Source organism: Budorcas taxicolor, chromosome 24 (assembly GCF_023091745.1).
Source record: "Budorcas taxicolor isolate Tak-1 chromosome 24, Takin1.1, whole genome shotgun sequence".
Classification (NCBI taxonomy): Eukaryota; Metazoa; Chordata; class Mammalia; order Artiodactyla; family Bovidae; genus Budorcas; species Budorcas taxicolor.
The window spans coordinates 747,993-767,914 of record NC_068933.1 but is presented as its reverse complement, the minus strand read 5'-3'; positions in this window follow the sequence as shown (position 1 = coordinate 767,914).

Genomic DNA, 19,922 nt, shown 5'->3' with positions numbered 1-19,922 from the left:
TGCCTTGGAAGGGGCTTTTCCTCAATGGGTGGAATGTCTATGTGGCTCTTTTCCACATGAGGAATATAGGCTCATCTGGAGTTGTGGCAAGGTGGTTGTCTGTTGTTGTTCTGGCGGGCTCCCCTCTAAGTTGATTTCCAGGGGCTCCTGGCTAGTTGTGGGTAACTTCTTTCTAGTTGTGATATGAGCACTGCTCTCTAATTGTGGCAGGGTGAAACTTATTGTTGTGGCAGGGGACTCCAAGCTAATTGTGGTGTTCATGGGGCTCTCTAGTTGTGGTGAGGGCATCTCTGTACTTGAGGTTGTGGGCTCCTCTTTATTTGTCTCAGGAAGCACATATCAATATGCTGCGGGAGCTCAGGACTCCTCTAAAAGGGGGCAGAGGTTCCTGTCGAGATGAATCAGGGGGCTCCTCTCGAGTTTCAGTGAGGGGCTCCTCTCTAGTTGTGGTGGGTTTTCCAATCTAGTTTTATCCAGAAGACTCCTCTGTATTTGCAGTGGGGTTCAACTCACTAGTTGTGGTGGAGGTCTCCTTTCTATTAGCAATGGGCAGGGATTTTCCTCAATATTTGCAATGTGCAGTGCTGTGGTGTGTGGGCTCCTCACTAGATATGTGAGCTGCACTTCTCTAACTGTGCTGTGGGCACTCCTCTCTTGTAGTGATATGACCTGGGCCCCTCTCTCATGATGGCGTGGTGCTCCTCTCTGGTTGTGCTGAGGTCTTATCTCTATTTTCCATGAGACCTCCTCTTGAGTTGAGGAAGGGAACTCAGAGCTCCTCGAGTTCTGGTGCTGCCTCTTCTCGAGTTGCAGCAGTCGGCTCGGGGTCCTTTTGAATTGTGGCAGGCAACTCAGGGTTCTTCAAGAGTTGCAGCAGTGGACTCGGGGTTCCACTTGAGTTGTGGAGGGTACTCGGTGTTCTGCTCGAGTACAGAGGAACTAGGAGTCCCTCTCCAGTTGCCATGGAAAGCCCCTCTTTAGTTGAGTAATGGGACTCAGAGCTCCTCTCGAGTTGCAGTGATGCTTCCTCCCAAGTTGTGGTGGGTTGTCTCCATGGGGTGGGGCATCCTCTCTACTTCTGGCACTGAGTCTCCTCACTAATTTTTCACAGGGTTGCTCCTCTCTAATTTTGCAGAGCTCCTCTTGAGATAATACAGTGGGCTCATCTCTATTTGTGGCCAAGTGACTCCTTTTTAGATGCGATGTCATGGAGACTCTGCTCTCGTTATGGTGAGGAGATTCTCTCCTTCTGGTGGGGGAGTTCCTCTGTCGTTGTTTCCGGGGGCTGTCCTCGTGATAGGGAATAAGGCTCCTCTTCAGTTGAGCTGGACTCTCATGGTTGCTCTTGAGTTGCAGTGGTGGTCTTGGGAATCTTTTCAAGGTGCCTCAGGGGGCTTGGTGCTCATCTTGAGTTCCAGCGGGGAACACGGGGTTCCTCTCGAGTAGCAGCAGGGGAGTCAGGCCTCCTCTCGAGTTGAGGTGGGGAACTCAGGGTTCCTCTCGGGTTGCACCGAAGAACTTGGGGTTCCTCTAGACGTGCAGCACGGGACTCAGGGTGCCCCTTGCACTGTGTCAAGGAACTCGTGTTTCCTCTTGAGTTAGAGGTTACTCATCTACATTTTCTGCATAGTGACTCCTCTCTAGGTATGATGTCTGTGCGCATACTCACATGGTCGCCAGCGGCTTCTCTTAAGTGGTGGAGTCCTCCTCCTGAGTTGTGGTTGTGGATTCAGGGCTCCTCTCGGTTTTCAGCAGTTCCTTCTCTTAGGTTGTGATTGGGGGCTCTGCAGAGGGTTCCTCTCTTCTTTTGGCACTAGTTATTCCTCACAATTTTTATCATGGTTGTTCCTCTCAAATTGTGAGGGCCCCCTCTCAAGTTAACTCAGGATGCTCCTCTCTATTTGCTACAGAGAGGATTCTCTCTATGTGTGATGTTTTGGTGGACACCTCTCTACTTGTGGCGGGGGAAACCTCGCTAGTTTTGGTGGGTGTCTCCTCTGTCATTGTGGCCAGTGGTTCTTCTCATGTTGCAACAAAAAACTCGGTTGATCCTCTCTAGTTGCATTGGGGAGTGGTGTTCTTTAGTCTTTGTGGTATATGGGGGACACTTGTCCAGATTCAGGGTGCTGGCTCCTCTCTCATTGTGGAGCATGTTCAACACACTAGTTGTGGCCTGGGGCTCTCTCTAGTTGCATTGTACTAGGGGTTTCTCTGTTTGTGGTGTGGTGGCTCCTTTGAGTTGCAGTTGTTACTCTGTTTGCTGTGGGAAAGGGGATACTCTCTAGCTATGGTGGGGTTTCCAATGTAGTTTTATCCAGAAGGTTCCTCTCTAATTGAAGTGGGGGTCCACTGTTTGGTTGTGGCAGTGAGTCTCGCTCTAGTTGCATTGGGCAGGGGTTTTCCTCAATAGTTGCAATGTGAGGTGGGGCTGTTGTCCAAGTGTGGTATGTGGGCTCCTCTCAAGTTGTGGCAAGCTGCACTTCTCCCATTGTGCCGTGGGTGCTCCTCTCTTGTAGTAATGTGTGCCTGAGTCCCTCTCTTGTAGTGGCATGCTGCTCCTCTAGTTTTGCTGATGTCTTATCTCAGTTTGCCCTGAAAGCTCCTCTTGAGTTGAGGCAAGGGACTCAGAGCTCTTCTCATGTTGTGGTGGTGCCTCCTGTTGAAATGCAGCAGGGTGCTTAGGGTGCTTTTGAGTTATTGTGGGCTAATTTGGGGTTCCTCTCCAGTTTCACCTGAGAAGTTGGGCCTCCTCTTTAGTTGAGTCAGGCAACTTGGAGTTTCTCTCAAGTTGTGGTGGGGAACTCAGGGTTCCTCTCAAGTGGCAACAGGGTACCTGGGGCTCCAGTTGAGTTGCAGCTGGGAACACAGGTTTCTTCTCGAGTTGCATAGAAAAATTTTAGGTACTTCTCCAGTTGCAGCAGAGTACTCACAACTCCTCTTGAGTTGCGGTGGAAACTCGGGGCTCCTCTCAAGTTGCAGTACAGGTTTCAGGGTTCTACTAGAGCTGTGGCATGGAACTCGAGGTTCCTCTCTAGTTGGAGGTTACTCAGGGTTCCTCTTGAGTTGCAGGGCAGCCTCCTCACGAGTTGTTTGGGTCGACTCTTCTCTAGCAGGAATATGCAGTATGGCTCCTCTCTTGTTGCAATTTCCCAGTGACTACTCACTTGTTTTGGCATGCGTCTTTACTCTAGTTGTGGTTGGGGTCAACTCTGTATTTGGTGGGTTTGATTCTCTCTAATTGTGATGTGCAAGCTCCTCTCTAGTTGTGGTTAGGGATTATCTCTAGCTGTGGTGTGGCTTCTCTTTTCTAGTTGTGGTGTGCTAGTGGCCTACTCTTTAGTTGTGGTGTGCAGGCTCCTTTCTAGTTATGGTGAGGGGCTTTTTAGCTGAAATATCTGAGCATAGTCCACTCTCATTGCAATGTGCAGGGCCTCCTTATTGTGGTTGGGAGACTCATCTATATTTCTCACAGAGTGACTCCTCTCCAGGTATGGTGTCTGTGGGCATGGTCTCACCTTGTGGCCGGTGGCTTCTCTCGAATAGCAGTGGAGTCCTTTTCAGTTGTGGTTGTGGACTCGGGGCTCCTCTAGAGTTGCAGTGGTCCCTCCTCTTAGGTGGTGATGGGTGGCTGTGAAGGGGGTTCCTCTCTTCTTGTGGCACTCGGTGTTCCTCACAAATTTTTGCATGGATGCTCCTCTCTGCTTGTGAGGGCCTCCTCTCAAGTTACTTCATGGGGCTCGTCTCTATGTGCAGCAGAGGGGCTCCACGCTATGTGTGATGTCTTGCTGGTCACCTCTCTACATGTGGCAAGGGAAATCTCTCCAGTTTTGGTGGGGGTTCCTCTATCACTGGGGCCAGTGGCTCCTCTTGTATTGCAGCAAAGGACTCAGTGGTTCCTCTCTAGTTGCATTGTAGTTTGCATGCTCCTCTCTCATTGTGATGCATGGTCAACACACAAGTTGTGGCCAGGGGCTCTCTGTAGTTGCACTGTACTTGGGGTTTCTCTTTAGTTGTGATCAGTCATTACTCTATTTGCTGTGTGCAAGGGGCTGATCTGTAGTTGTGGTGGGGTTTCCAGTTTAGTTTTATCCAAAAGGCTCCTCTTTAGTTGCAGTGGGGTTCAACTCTTAAGTTGTGGTAAGTGGTCAAATTTCTAATTGTGGTGGGGGTCTCTTCTCTAGGTACATTGGGCAGGGCTTTTCCTCAATAGCTTAAATGTGCGGTAGAGCTCTTCTCCAGATGTGGTGTGTGAGCATCTTTCTAGTTGTGGCGAGCTGCATTGCATATAATAGTGCCTTGGGTGCTCCTCTCTCATAGAGATGTGTGCCCGGGCTCCTCTCTTGTGGTGGTGTGGTGCTCCTCTCTATTTGTCCTGAGGTCTTATCTTGATTTGCTGAGCAAGCTCCTCTTGGGTTGAGGCAGGGGACTCAGAGCTCCTCTTGAGTTCTGCTGGTGCCTCCTCTCAAGTTGCAGCAGGTGTCTTGGGATCCTTTCGAGTTGTGGTGGGGAACTTGGGGTCCCTTTCGAGTTGCAACAGAGGACTCAGGGCTCCTCTCAATTTGCAGCAGTTACTTAATGTTCCTCTTGAGTACAGCACACAACTCTGAGTTCCTCTCAGGTCGCTGTGGAAGGCTCCTCTTGAGTTGAGGCAGTGAACTCAGAGCTCCTCTCGAATTGTGGTGATGCCTCCTTTTCAGTACTGGTGGGTAGTCTCAGTGAAGTGGGGCATCCTCTTTACTTTTGGCACTGGGATCTCCTCACTAGTTTCTCATGGGAATCAGTTCAGTTCAGTTGCTCAGTTGTGTCCGACTCTTTATGACCCCATGAACTGCAGCACACCAGGCCTCCCTGTCTATCACCAACTCACAAAGTCCAACCAAACCCATGTCCATTGAGTTGGTGATGCCATCCAACCATCTCATCCTGTGCCGTCCCCCTCTCCTCCTGCCCTCAATCTTTCCCAGCATCAGGGTCTTTTCAAATGAGTCAGCTCTTTGTATCAGGTGGCCAAAGATCGTGGGATTGCTCTGCTCTAATTTTGAGGCCCTCCACTCGAGTTCACCTCATCTCAGGTTGAGGTGGGAAACTCAGGGTCCCTCTCGAGTTGCAACGGGGATCTCAGGGAATGCTTGGGTTGCCTCAGGGGAGTCAGGCCTCCTTTTGAGTTGTGAGGAGGACCTCATAAGTCCTCTTGAGTCACTGCACAGGAATAGGGGATCATCTCGAGTTGAGGCAGAAAACTTGGTATTCCTCTCCAGTTGCCATAGGGATCTCGGCGTTTCTCTAGAGTTGCAAGAGGGGAGTCAGGCTTTGTCTCATGTTGAGGCATGGACCTCCACTTTCCTCTCGAGTGGTAAAAGGGGTGTCAGTCCTCCTGCCGAGTTGAGGTGGGGGAATTCTGGATTTTTTAGGGTTGCAACAGGGGAGTTGGACCTCCTGTCATGTTGTGAGGGGAAACTCAGGGTTCCATTCGAGTTGCTGCAGGGGAATCAGGCCTTATTTCGGGTCGAGGGGGAACTCACTGTCCTTTCCACTTGCAGCAGGTAACTCGGGGTTCCTCTTGAGTTGTGATGGGGATCTGGGGATATGTCTTGCGTGGCAACAGGGGAGTCAGGACTCTCTTGAGTTGAGGTGGGGAAGCCATGTCTCCTCTCAATTTGCAGCAGGGGAGTTGGGCCTCCTCTGGAGTTGCAGCAGAAACCTGGGGTTCTTCTCTGGTTGTTGCTGGAAACTCAGGATTTCCTCGAGAGTTGCCACAGGGGACTGAGAGCTCCTCTCGAACTGCAGCAAGAAATCAGTGTTCCTTAGAATTTGCAGCATAGGATGCAGGATTCCAGTGGATTCGTGGCACAGAAGTCGGGGTTCTCCTTGAGTTTCATTGGTACTCAGGGTTCCTGGCAACTTGTGGTGGGGCATCCTGTCGAGTTCTCTTGGGGCGACTCATCTCTAGCAGGGATGTTCAGGGTGGCTTGTGTCTTGTTGCAGTGACAGGTGGCTGCTCACTAGTTTTGAAAAAGGACTTCTCTATCATTGTGGCTGGGGTCAACTCTGTAGTTGCAGGGGCTATGAAGCTCTCTAGTGGTGGCGTGCCAGCTCCTCTCTGCTTGAAGAGTGGCTCCTCTCTGCCTGTGATATCCAGGGGCTCCTCTTAAGTTGTGCTTGAGGGCTCCTCTCAAGGGTCGAACCCGAGTCCTCTCCAGTTGGGGTGTGCCTGTCTCCACGGGGGATGTCCTCTCTGCTTTTGGTGCTATGGATTCCTCACTTCTATTCGTGGGATTCCTGCTGTCTAGTTGTGAGGGCCTGCACTCGACTTCCTTCAGGGAGCTTATCTCCACTAGAGGCACAAGGTCTTCTCTCTAGGTCTGATATCCTGGGGGACATGTCACTAGTTTTGCCTGGGGAATCTGCTTCAGTTTTGGCCGGGGAGCCACTCTGTCATTTTGTCGAGTGGCCCCTTTTCTTGTTCCAGCCTAGGGATCCTGTGAACTTGCAGCAGGGAACTCGGGGTGCCTCTTGAGTTGCAGCATATGACTCGGGGTTCATTTAGAGTTGAGGTGGTGACTCCTCGTGAACTAGATTAATGACTCTTGGGCAGATCCTCTGTAGCAGCAATGTGCAAACTGGTCCCTGTCTAACTGCAATGTGCAGGAGGCTACTCTCTAGATGCAGCATGGGCTTCACTCTAATGGGAGTGTGCTCTTTATTTGCTGTGGGTCTGCTCGTCTCTAGTTGTCGTTTGCAGCCCCCACCCCCCTCTTTGTGGCAGGGGGACTCCTCTTTAACTGTGGTAGTTTGGCTCCCCTCTAGATGTGGTAGAGTGCTCTTCTCAAATTGGGAAGTGGGTGACTCCTCTATGGTTGTAATGAGAAGGGGCATTTTTTTTTCCAGTTGTGAAGTGCAGCAAGCTGCTGGCTATTTGTGGCAGGGTGGGCCTCTGGGTTAGTTGTGTATGAGGCTTCCTCTCTGGTTGCCACAGAGGGCTCTTCAGTTGTGGTGGGTTAAGCTCCTCTTGGGAATCCTCTGCAGTTGCATCAGGGGCTTGGGGCTAGTGTCGTGTGGGAAGGGGAACTCAGGGTTCCTCTCCAGTCACCAAAGGGGAATTGGACCACATCCCAATTTGAGGTGGTGACCCAGGGTTCACTTCGTGTTGTGGCGGGAAACTCAGGGTTTCTCTTGAGTTGTGATGGGGAACTCGGGGATCCCCTCGAGTTGCCATAGGTGAGACAGGCCTCCTCTTGAGGAACTGGGGGAAGTCGGCATACCTCTCAGGTTGGAGCAGGAGAATCAGCCCTCAGGAACAAATGAGATGGGGAATACAGAGTTCTTCTCGAGTTGCGGCGGGAAGCTCGGGGTTTGTCTCGATTTGCGATGCAGAACTCAGAGATCCTCTTGAGTTGCAATAGGTGAGACAGGCCTCCTCTTGAGGTGAGGTGGGGGGGAAGTCGGAATTCCTCTCGACTTGAAGTAGGGGAATCTGCCCTCATCTCGAGATGAGGTCGGGAAAACAGGGTTCCTCTCGAGTTGGGACGGGTATCTTGCAGAACATTTTGAGTTTTAGAAAGGGAGTCAAGCTTCCTTTTGAGTTGAGAGGGGGAACCTGGGATTGCTCTCGAGTTGCTGCAGGGGAATTTGGCCTTTTCTCACGTTGAGGGAAGAATATGGTGGTTTTTCTCAAGTTGGGAAGGGAAGCTCGGGGTTCCTCTCGAGTTGCAACGGGAACCTCAGGAAACCTCTCTTGTTGCTTCAGAGGAGTCCAGCACCCTTTCGAGTTTAGAGGGGGAATTTGGGATTGCTCTCAAGTCGCTTCAGGGGAATTGGGCCTCATCTCAAGTTGAGACGGGAAACTCTGTGTTCCTCTTGAGTTGTGACGGGTATCTCGGGGTTCCTCTTGAGTTGCAACAGGAGAGTGAGTCCTCGTCTCGTGTTGAGGCATGGAACTCTGCTTTCCACTCGAGCGGTCAAAGGGGTCTCAGGCCTCCTGTCCAGTTGAGGTGGAGAATTCGGGATTTTTCTTGAGTTGCAACAAGGGAATCAAACCTCCCTTCGTGTTTTGAGGGAAATACGGAGTCCCTTTTGAGTAGCTGCAGGGGAATAAGACCTTGATTGGGAACTCGGTGTCCTTTCGACTTGCAGCAGGAAACTCAGGTTTCCTCTAGAGTTGCAATGGGTTTCTCGGGGAACCGCTTGAGTTGCAAAAAGGGAGTCAAGCCCCCTTTTGGGTTGTGAGGGGGAACTCGGGATTGCTTTCGAGTCGCTGTAGGGGAATTGGGCCTCATCCCACCTTGAGGGATGAATTTGGTGGTTTTTCTCAATTTGGGACGGGAAGCTCAGGGTTCCTCTCGAGTTGCGATGGGCATCTCGTGGTTCCTCTCAAGGTGCGACGGGAATCTCAGGGATCCACTCAGGTTGGCTCAGGGGAGTCAGGCCTCCTTTCGAATTGTGAGGGGCACCTCCACTCAAGTTGGCTCAGGGGAGTCAGGCCTCCTTTCGAATTGTGAGAGGCACCTCGGGATTCCTCTCGAGTGGCTGCAGGGATATAAGCCCTCATCTTGAGTAGAGGCAAGAAACTCAGGGTTCCTCTCCAGTTGCAACAAGGATCTCAGGATTCCTCTCAAGTTGCAATAGTGGAGTCAGGCCTCATCTTCTGTTGAGGCATGGAATTCTGCTTTCCTCTCGAGTTTTAAAAGCAGTGTCAGGCCTTCTGTCCCTGAGGCAGGGAACTTGGGATTTTTCTTGAGTTGCAACAGGGGAGTCAGACCTCCATTTTGTGTTGTGAGGGTAAACTTGGGGTTCCATTAGAGTCGCTGCAGGGGAATCAGGCCTTATATTGAGTTGAGGGGAAACTCAGTACTTTTTGACTTGCAGCACAAAATTCGGGGTCCTTTCGAGTTGCACTGGGGATCTGGGGATATGTCTTGAATGTCAACAGGGGAGTCAGGTGGGGTAGTGGTGTTTCCTCTTGAGTTGCAGCAGGGGAGTTGGGCCTCCTTTCGAATTGCAGGAGAAACATGGTGTTTTTCTGTAGTTGTTGCTGGAAACTCGGGGTTTCCTTGAGAGTTGCCACAGGCGACTTAGAGCGCCTCTGGAAGTGCAGCAAGAAATCAGTGTTCCTTTGGATTTGAAACAATGGATGCAGGATTCCACTGGAGTCGTGTCATGGAAGTCGGGTAATCTGCTTCAGTTTTGGCTGGAGAGCTCCTCTATCCTTTGGTCTAGTGGCCCATTTTCTTGTTACAGCCTAGGGATCCTGTGAAATTGCAGTGGGGAACTTGGGGTGCGTCTTGAGATGCAGCATATGTCTTGGGTTTCCTTTAGAGTTTTGGTGGAGACTCTCTTGAACTAGATTCATGAATCTGGGGCTGATTGTCTGTAGTACTGATGTGCAACCTGGTCCCAGTCTAAGTGCGATGTGCGGGAGGCTACTCTCTAGATGCGGCATTGGCTCCACTCTGATTGCACTCTTTATTTGCTGTGGGTCAGCTTGTCTCTAGTTGTCATTTTCAGCCACCTCTCTAGCTGTGGCAGGCAAACTTCTCTTTAATTGTGGTAGTTGGGCTCCTCTCTAGATGCAGTAGAGTGCTCTCTCAAATTGGGAGGTGGGTGACTCCTCTATGGTTGTAATGAGAAGGGACGCTTTTTCTAGTTGTGAAGTGCAGAGTTACTGGCTTTTTGTGACAGGGCTGGCTTAGTTGTGGTATGAGGCTTCCTCTCTAGTTGCAGCAGAGGGTTCTTCTTGACTTGGGGTGAGGATCACTTGGACTTCAAGGAGATCCAACCAGTCCATCCTAAAGGAGATCAGTCCTCGGTGTTCAGTGGAAGGACTGATGCTGAAGCTGAAACTCCAATACTTTGGCCACCTCATGCGAAGAGTTGACTCATTGGAAAAGACCCTGATGCTGGGAGGGATTGGGGGCAGGAGAAGAAGGGGACGACAGAGGATGAGATGGTTGGATGTCATCACTGACTCGATGGACATGAGTTTGAGTGAACTCCGGGAGTTGGTGATGGACAGGGAGGCCTGGTGTGCTGTGATTCATGGGGTTGCAAAGAGTTGGACACGACTGAGTGACTGAACTGAACTGAACTGAACTGAGGCTCCTCTTGGGAATCCTCTGCAGTTGCATCAGGGTCTTGGGGCTCATGTTGAGCTGGGATGGGGAATGTGGGGTTCCTCTCCAGTCAGTGTAGGGGAATAGGGCCACATCTGGATTGAGATGAGGAATTCGAGGTACTTTTTGAGTTGTGGCAGGAACCTTGGGGTTTCTCTTGAGTTGCAATAGGAAACTCGGGGATCCTCTTGAGTTAAAATAGGTGAGACAGGCCTCGTCTTGAGGTGTGAGGGGGAAGTCGGGATTCCTCTCGAGTTGAGGCAGGAGAATTGGCCCTCATCTTGAGACGATGTGGGGAACGTGGGGTCCTTCTTGACTTGCTGCGTGAAATTCAGGGTTCCTCTCTAGTTGTGACTTGTATCTGCAGAAACCTTTCGAGTTGCAAAAAGGAAGTCAATTCTCCTTTCGAGATGAGAGAGGGAACATGGGATTGCTCTTGAGTCACTGCAGGGGAATCCACCCTCATCTCGGGATGAGATATGGAAAACGGGGTTCTTCTCCAGTTGCTGCGACAATCTCGGAGTTCCTCTGGGGTTGCAACAGGTATCTCAGGGAACCTCCTGCGTTGAAAAAATGGACTCAAGCCTCCTTTCGACTTGCAAGGGCGATCTCAGGATTACTCTCAAGTTGCTGCAGGGGAATCAGGCCTCATCTGGTGGTGAGGGATGAATCTTGTGGTTTTTCTTGAGTTGTGATGTGAAGATAGGGGTTCCTCTCGAGTTGCAACAGATACCTTGGGAAAGCTCTCGTGTTACTTCAGGGTAGTCAAGCATCCTTTCAAGTTTCAAGGATGAACTCTGGTTTCCTCTTGAGTCACTATAGGGGATTCGGGCCTCACCTCAAATTGAGGCTGGAAACTCAGGGTTCCTCTCTAGTTGTGACAGAGATCTTGGGGTTCCTCTCGAGTTGCAGCAGGGGAGTCAGCCATCATCTCTTGTTGAGGCTTGGAACTCTGCTTTCTTGTCGAAGGTAAAAGAGGTGTCAAGTTGAGATGGGGAGCACAGGGTTCTTCTCAAGTTGTGGTGGGAAACTCAGGGTTTCAATCGAGTTGTGACAGGAAACTCAGAGAACCTCTGCAGAGGTTATATATATGTTTGTATATATCTATGTATATACATACATATATATATAATATATGTATAAAATGTATAGTTATATATGTCAACTAATAGGTTTGTATATATCTGTATATGCATACATACATATATATGTATAAAATATATATAGTTATATATGTCAACAAATATGTTAATATATTATTTATATAATCTACATCGCATATAATACATACATTAATATTATTAACATATTATCTATAATATATTAAAAATTATTTTTATTTAATAATCAATAATCAATCAAATAAATAACTAAATAATAAAAATATTAAGTTACTAATTACATAATTAAATTATCAATCAAATAACTAAAAATTACTAAATAAATTAATCAATTAATAGGAAAAACTAATAATAAGAATATAAGTATATTAATAAAATAACTGGATAGTCAAATAACTAATGAAATTATTAATGACTTTATTAATAAAATAATCAAATGCTTAATTACATTATTAATCAAATTACTAATCAAAATTTTATTCAGATAAAAATATTAGCAAAATTATTAATCTATTAAACAAATTAACTGGATAATTAAATTATTAATCAAATTATTAACTGAATTTTAAATCAAATAATCAACTGATAATCAAATAATTAACAAAATTGTAATAAAATTATGAATCAAATAATAACTGGATAATCACATTTTAAATCCAATTATCAATCAAATTATCAATCAAATAATTAAATGGATAATTAAATTATTAAACAAATAATTAACTGAATAAAAATTAAACAGTTAAGAATAATGAATAATAATAAAATTAATTATATTTAAAAATGCTTGTAACTATTAATATGTAAGAAGTAATAATTATCAATATCAATCATTATGTTTCAAAATTAGTAATATTAATACTCAATAATAATGGCTTATTAGTAATTATTTTAATTAATTAATAGATGTTTATGAATAGATGATTAACTACAAATGATTAATTAAAATTAATGGCTGTCTGGGGAGGCCTTACAAATAGCTGTGAAAAGAAGAGAGGCGGAAAGCAAAGGAGAAAAGGAAAGATATAAGCATCTGAGTGCAGAGTTCCAAAGAATAGCAAGAAGAGAAAAGAAGGCCTTCTTCAGCAATTAATGCAAAGAAATCGAAGAAAACAACAGAATGGAAAAGACTAGAGATCTCTTCAAGAAAATTAGAGATACCAAGGGAACATTTCATGCAAAGATGGGCTTGATAAAGGACAGAAATGGTCTGGACCTAACAGAAGCAGAAGATATTAAGAAGAGGTGGCAAGAACACACAGAAGAACTGTACAAAAGATATTCATGACCCAGATAATCATGATGATGTGATCACTAATCTAGAGCCAGACATCTTGGACTGTGAAGTCAAGTGGGCCTTAGAAAGCATCACTACAAACAAAGCTAGTGGAGGTGATGGCATTCCAGTTGAGCTATTTCAAATCCTGAAAGGTGATGCTGTGAAACTCCTGCACTCGATATGCCAGCAAATTTGGAAAACTCAGCAGTGGCCGCAGGACTGGAAAAGGTCAGTTTTCATTCCAATCCCAAAGAAAGGCAATGCCAAAGAATGCTCAAACTCCCACACAATTGCACTCATCTCACATGCTAGTAAAGTAATGCTCAAAATTCTCCAAGCCAGGCTTCAGCAATACGTGAACCATGAACTCCCTGATGTTCAAGCTGGTTTTAGACAAGGCAGAGGAACCAGAGATCAAATTGCCAACATCCGCTGGATCATGGAAAAAGCAAGAGAGTTCCAGAAAAACATCTATTTCTTCTTTATTGACTATGCCAAAGCCTTTGACTGTGTGGATCACAATCAACTGTGGAAAATTCTGAGAGAGATGGGAATACCAGACCACCTGACCTGCCTCTTGAGAAATCTGTATGCAGGTCAGGAAGCAACAGTTAGAACTGGACATGGAACAACAGACTGGTTCCAAATAGGAAAAGGAGTCTGTCAAGGCTGTATATTGTCACCCTGCTTATTTAACTTATATGCAGAGTATATCATGAGAAACGCTGAATTGGAAGAAACACAAGCTGAAATCAAGATTGCCAGGAGAAATATCAATCACCTCAGATATGCAGATGACACCACCCTTATGGCAGAAAGTGAAGAGGAACTAAAAAGCCTCTTGATGAAAGTGAAAGAGGAGAGTGAAAAAGTTGGCTTAAAGCTCGATGTTCAGAAAACTAAGATCATGGCATCTGGTCCCATCACTTCATGGGAAATAGATGGGGAAACAGTGGAAACAGTGTCAGACTTTATTTTGGGGGGCTCCAAAATCACTGCAGGTGGTGATTGCAGCCATGAAATTAAAAGACGCTTACTACTTGGAAGAAAAGTTATGACCAACCTAGATAGTATAAAAGCAGAGACATTAGTTTGCTGACTAAGGTCCGTCTAGTCAAGGCTATGGTTTTTCCTGTGGTCATGTATGGATGTGAGAGTTGGACTGTGAAGAAGGCTGAGTGCCAAAGAATTGATGCTTTTGAACAGTGGTGTTGGAGAAGACTCTTGAGATTCCCTTGGACTGCAAGGAGATCCAACCAGTCCATTCTGAAGGAGATCAGCCCTGGGATTTCTTTGGAAGGAATGATGCTGAAGCTGAAACTCCAGTACTTTGGCCACCTCATGTGAAGAGTTGACTCATTGGAAAAGACTTTGATGCTGGGAGGGATTGGGGGCAGTAGGAGAAGGGGACGACCGAGGATGAGATGGCTGGATAGCATCACTGACTCGATGGACATGAGTTTGAGTGAACTCCGGGAGTTGGTGATGGACAGAGAGGCCTGGGGTGCTGCAATTCATGGGGTTGCAAAGAGTTGGACACGACTGAGCAACTGAACTGAATAGTAATTAATTCGTTTACCTTAAATATTTAATTAAATATTAATTATTCTTTAAATTAAATTTTATTTTATTAATAATTTTTAATATTAATGAATTTTATTTTCTAGTTGAATATTATTTCATCATTAATTAAATAACTATTTTTAACTATTGAAAAATTTATAAATTAAGTTATTCAATAATTAAATTATTTGTTTAATATTTAAATTATTCACTAATCAAAATTAATATTAAGATTAATTATATTAACTAATATAATATGATTAATATTATTAAATTTTATAATAAAATTAAAATTTATTATTCATTTAATTATCAAAATAAGTATTTTACATTTCTATTTTAAAATAATTATTACATAATAATTAAATTAGAAAATTATTAATAATAATTAGTTAATAGTTGTTAATCATTTAAGATATTATTGGTATTATAATATATCATAATTATTAGTATAGTATATTGGTTATATTTTAATTAAGATTATAATATATTTTATGTAATACATTCTATGTAATATGTATTGTATAATATATTATTTTTATGTTATATGATAGTATATTGCAGTTATATTATTGTATACTCTATTGATATTAATATGTATTTAATATAATTAATAATATGTATTATATAATGCATATTATAATGTATTATATATTAGTATAATATATTGCTTTAAATTATAATTAGTATATTTTATTTTATTTTAATTTAATTTAATTTTTTTTAATTTTAAAATCTTTAATTCTTACATGTGTTCCCAAACATGAACCCCCCTCCCACCTCCCTCCCCATAACATCTCTGTGGGTCATCCCCATGCACCAGCCCCAAGCATGCTGTATCCTGCATCAGACATAGAATGGCGATTCAATTCTTACATGATAGTATACATGATAGAATGCCATTCTCCCAAATCATCCCACCCTCTCCCTCTCCCTCTCCCTCTGAGTCCAAACGTCCGTTATACACATCTGTGTCTGTTTTGCTGTCTTGCATACAGGGTTGTCATTGCCATCTTTCTAAATTCCATATATATGTGTTAGTATACTGTATTGGTGTTTTTCTTTCTGGCTTACTTCACTCTGTATAATCGGCTCCAGTTTCATCCATCTCATCAGAACTGAATCAAATGAATTATTTTTAACGGCTGAGTAATACTCCATTGTGTATATGTACCACAGCTTTCTTGTCCATTCATCTGCTGATGGACATCTAGGTTGTTTCCATGTCCTGGCTATTATAATCAGTGCTGCGATGAACATTGGGGTACATGTGTCTCTTTCAATTCTGGTTTCCTTGGTGTGTATGCCCAGCAGTGGGATTGCTGGGTCATAAGGGAGTTCTTTTTGCAATTTTTTAAGGAATCTCCACACTGTTCTCCATAGTGGCTGTACTAGTTTGCATTCCCACCAACAGTGTAGGAGGGTTCCCTTTTCTCCACACCCTCTCCAGCATTTATTGCTTGCAGATTTTTGGATCGCAGCCATTCTGACTGGTGTGAAGTGGTACCTCATTGTGGTTTTGATTTGCATTTCTCTGATAATGAGTGATGTTGAGCATCTTTTCATGTGTTTGTTAGCCATCCGTATGTCTTCTTTGGAGAAATGTCTATTTAGTTCTTTGGCCCATTTTTTGATTGGGTCGTTTATTTTTCTGGAATTGAGCTGCATAAGTTGCTTGTATATTTTTGAGATTAGTTGTTTGTCAGTTGCTTCATTTGCTATTATTTTCTCCCATTCAGAAGGCTGTCTTTTCACCTTGCTTATAGATTCCTTTGTTGTGCAGAAGCTTTTAATTTTAATTAGATCCCATTTGTTTATTTTTGCTTTTATTTCCAATATTCTGGGAGGTGGATCATAGAGGATCCTGCTGTGATTTATGTCTGAGAGTGTTTTGCCTATGTTCTCCTCTAGGAGTTTTATAGTTTCTGGTCTTACATTTAGATCTTTAATCCATTTTGCGTTTATTTTTGTGTGTGGTGTTAGAAAGTGATCTAGTTTCATTCTTTTACAAGTGGTTGACCAGTTTCCCCAGCGCCACTTGTTAAAGAGATTGTCTTTACTCCATTGTATATTCTTGCCTCCTTTGTCAAAGATAAGGTGTCCATAGGTGTGTGAATTTATCTCTGGGCTTTCTATTTTGTTCCATTGATCTATATGTCTGTCTTTGTGCCAGTACCATACTGTTTTGATGACTGTGGCTTTGTAGTAGAGCCTGAAGTCAGGCAAGTTGATTCCTCCAGTTCCATTCTTCTTTCTCAAGATTGCTTTGGCAATTCGAGGTTTTTTGTATTTCCATAGAAATCTTGAAATTATTTGTTCTAGTTCTGTGAAAAATATGGCTGGTAGCTTGATAGGGATTGCATTGAATTTGTAAATTGCTTTGCGTAGTATACTCATTTTCACTATATTGATTCTTCCGATCCATGAACATGGTATATTTCTCCATCTATTAGTGTCCTCTTTGATTTCTTTCATCAGTGTTTTATAGTTTTCTATATATAGGTCTTTAGTTTCTTTGGGTAGATATATTCCTAAGTATTTTATTCTTTTCGTTGCAATGGTGAGTGGAATTGTTTCCTTAATTTCTTTTTCTACTTTCTCATTATTAGTGTATAGGAATGCAGGGGACTTCTGTGTGTTGATTTTATATCCTGCAACTTTACTATATTCATTGATGAGCTCTAGTAATTTTCTGGTGGAGTCTTTAGGGTTTTCCATGTAGAGGATCATGTCATCTGCAAACAGTGAGAGTTTTACTTCTTCTTTTCCAATTTGGATTCCTTTTATTTCTTGTTCTGCTCTGATTGCTGTGGCCAAAACTTCCAGAATTATGTTGAATAGTAGCAGTGAAAGTGGACACCCTTGTCTTGTTCCTGACTTTAGGGGAAATGCTTTCAATTTTTCACCATTGAGGATAATGTTTGCTGTGGGTTTGTCATATATAGCTTTTATTATGTTGAGGTATGTTCCTTCTATTCCTGCTTTCTGGAGAGTTTTTATCATAAATGGATGCTGAATTTTGTCAAAGGCCTTCTCTGCATCTATTGAGATAATCATATGGTTTTTATTTTCAATTCGTCAATGTGGTGAATTACATTGATTGATTTGCAGATATTGAAGAATCCTTGCATCCCTGGGATAAAGCCCACTTGGTCATGGTGTATGATCTTTTTAATGTGTTGTTGGATTCTGATTGCTAGAATTTTGTTGAGGATTTTTGCATCTATGTTCATCAGTGATATTGGCCTGTAGTTTTCTTTTTTTGTGACATCTTTGTCAGGTTTTGGTATTAGGGTGATGGTGGCCTCATAGAATGAGTTTGGAAGTTTACCTTCCTCTGCAATTTTCTGGAAGAGTTTGAGGAGGATAGCTGTTAGCTCTTCTCGAAATTTTTGGTAGAATTCAGCTGTGAAGCCGTCTGGACCTGGGCTTTTTTTTGCTGGAAGATTTCTGATTACAGTTTCAATTTCCGTGCTTGTGATGGGTCTGTTAAGATTTTCTATTTCTTCCTGGTTCAGTTTTGGAAAATTGTACTTTTCTAAGAATATGTCCATTTCTTCCACGTTGTCCATTTTATTGGCATACAACTGCTGATAGTAGTCTCTTATGATCCTTTGTATTTCTGTGTTGTCTGTTGTGATCTCTCCATTTTCATTTCTAATTTTATTGATTTGATTTTTCTCTCTTTGTTTCTTGATGAGTCTGGCTAGTGGTTTGTCAATTTTATTTATCCTTTCAAAGAACCAGCTTTTGGCGTTGTTGATTTTTGCTATGGTCTCTTTTGTTTCTTTTGCATTTATTTCTGCCCTAATTTTTAAGATTTCTTTCCTTCTACTAACTCTGGGGTTCTCCAATTCTTCCTTTTCTAGTTGCTTTAGTTGTAGAGTTAGGTTATTTATTTGACTTTTTTCTTGTTTCTTGAGGTATGCCTGTATTGCTATGAACTTTCCTCTTAGCACTGCTTTTATAGTGTCCCACAGGTTTTGGGTTGTTGTGTTTTCATTTTCATTCATTTCTATGCATATTTTTATTTCTTTTTTGATTTCTTCTGTGATTTGTTGATTATTCAGAAGTGTCTTGTTCAACCTCCATAAGCTGGAATTTTTAGTAGTTTTCCTCCTGTAATTGAGATCTAATCTTAATGCATTATGGTCAGAAAACATTAGAGAACTCTTGAATTCAGGGAACATTAAGCAATAGGAGCTCATCAAATGCCTTCATACCTACACTGAAACCAAGCTCCACCCAAGGGCCAACAAGTTCCAAAACAAGACCTACCACTCAAATTCTCCAGCAACACAGGAACACTCCCCTGAGCTTCAATATACAGGCAGCTCAAAATTATTCCAAAACTTTTGATGTCTCATAACCCATTACTGGTCACTCCACTGCACTCCAGAGAGAAGAAACCCAGCTCCACCCACCACAACTCCAACACAAGCCTCCCTAACCAGGAAACCTTGACAAGCCACTGATAGAACCCCACCCACAGTGAGGAAGCTCCATAGTAAATAGAACTCCACAAATTACCAGAATATATAAAGACCACCCCAAACGCAGCAATATAACCAAGATGAAGAGACAGAGGAATACTCAGCAGGTAAAGGAACAGGAGAGTTGCACACCAAACCAAACAAAAGAGGAAGAAGTAGGGAATCTACCTGAGAAGGAATTCCGAATATTGATAGTGAAAATGATCCAAAATCTTGAAATCAAAATGGAATCACAGATTAATAGCCTAGAGACAAGGATTGAGAAGATGCAAGAAAGGTTTAACAAGGATCTAGAAGAAATAAAAAAGAGTCAAAATATAATGAATAACGCAATAAATGAGATCAGAAACACTCTGGAGGCAACAAATAGTAGAATAACAGAGGCAGAAGATAGGATTAGTGAAATAGAAGATAGAATGGTAGAAATAAATGAATCAGAGAGGAAACAAGAAAAACGAATGAAAAGAAATGAGGACAATCTCAGAGACCTCCAGGACAATGTGAAACACTCCAACATTCGAATTATAGGACTCCCAGAAGAAGAAGACAGAAAGAAAGACCATGAAAAAATCCTTGAGGAGATAATTGTTGAAAACTTCCCTAAAATGGGGAAGGAAATAATCACCCAAGTCCAAGAAACACAGAAAGTTCCTAATAGGATAAACCCAAGGTGAAACACCCCAAGACACATATTAATTAAATTAACAAAGATCAAACACAAAGAACAAATATTAAAAGCAGCAAGGGAAAAACAACAAATAACACACAAGGGGATTCCCATAAGGATAACAGCTGATCTTTCAATAGAAACTCTTCAGGCCAGGAGGGAATGGCAAGACATACTTAAAGTGATGAAAGACAATAACCTACAGCCCAGATTACTGTACCCAGCAAGGATCTCATTCAAATACGAAGGAGAAATCAAAAGCTTTACAGACAAGCAAAAGCTGAGAGAATTCAGCACCACCAAACCAGCTCTCCAACAAATTCTAAAGGATATTCTCTAGACAGGAAACACGAAAATGGTGTATAAACCCGAACCCAAAACAATAAAGTAAATGGTAACTGGATCATACTTATCAATAATTACCTTAAATGTAAATGGGTTGATCGCCCCAACCAAAAGGCAAAGACTGGCCGAATGGATACAAAAACAAGACCCCTCTATATGCTGCTTACAAGAGACCCACCTCAAAACAAGAGACACATACAGACTGAAAGTGAAGGGCTGGAAAAAGATATACCACGCAAATAGAGACCAAAAGAAAGCAGGAGTGGCAATACTCATATCTGATAAAATAGACTTTAAAACAAAGGCTGTGAAAAGAGACAAGGCCACTACATAATGATCAAAGGA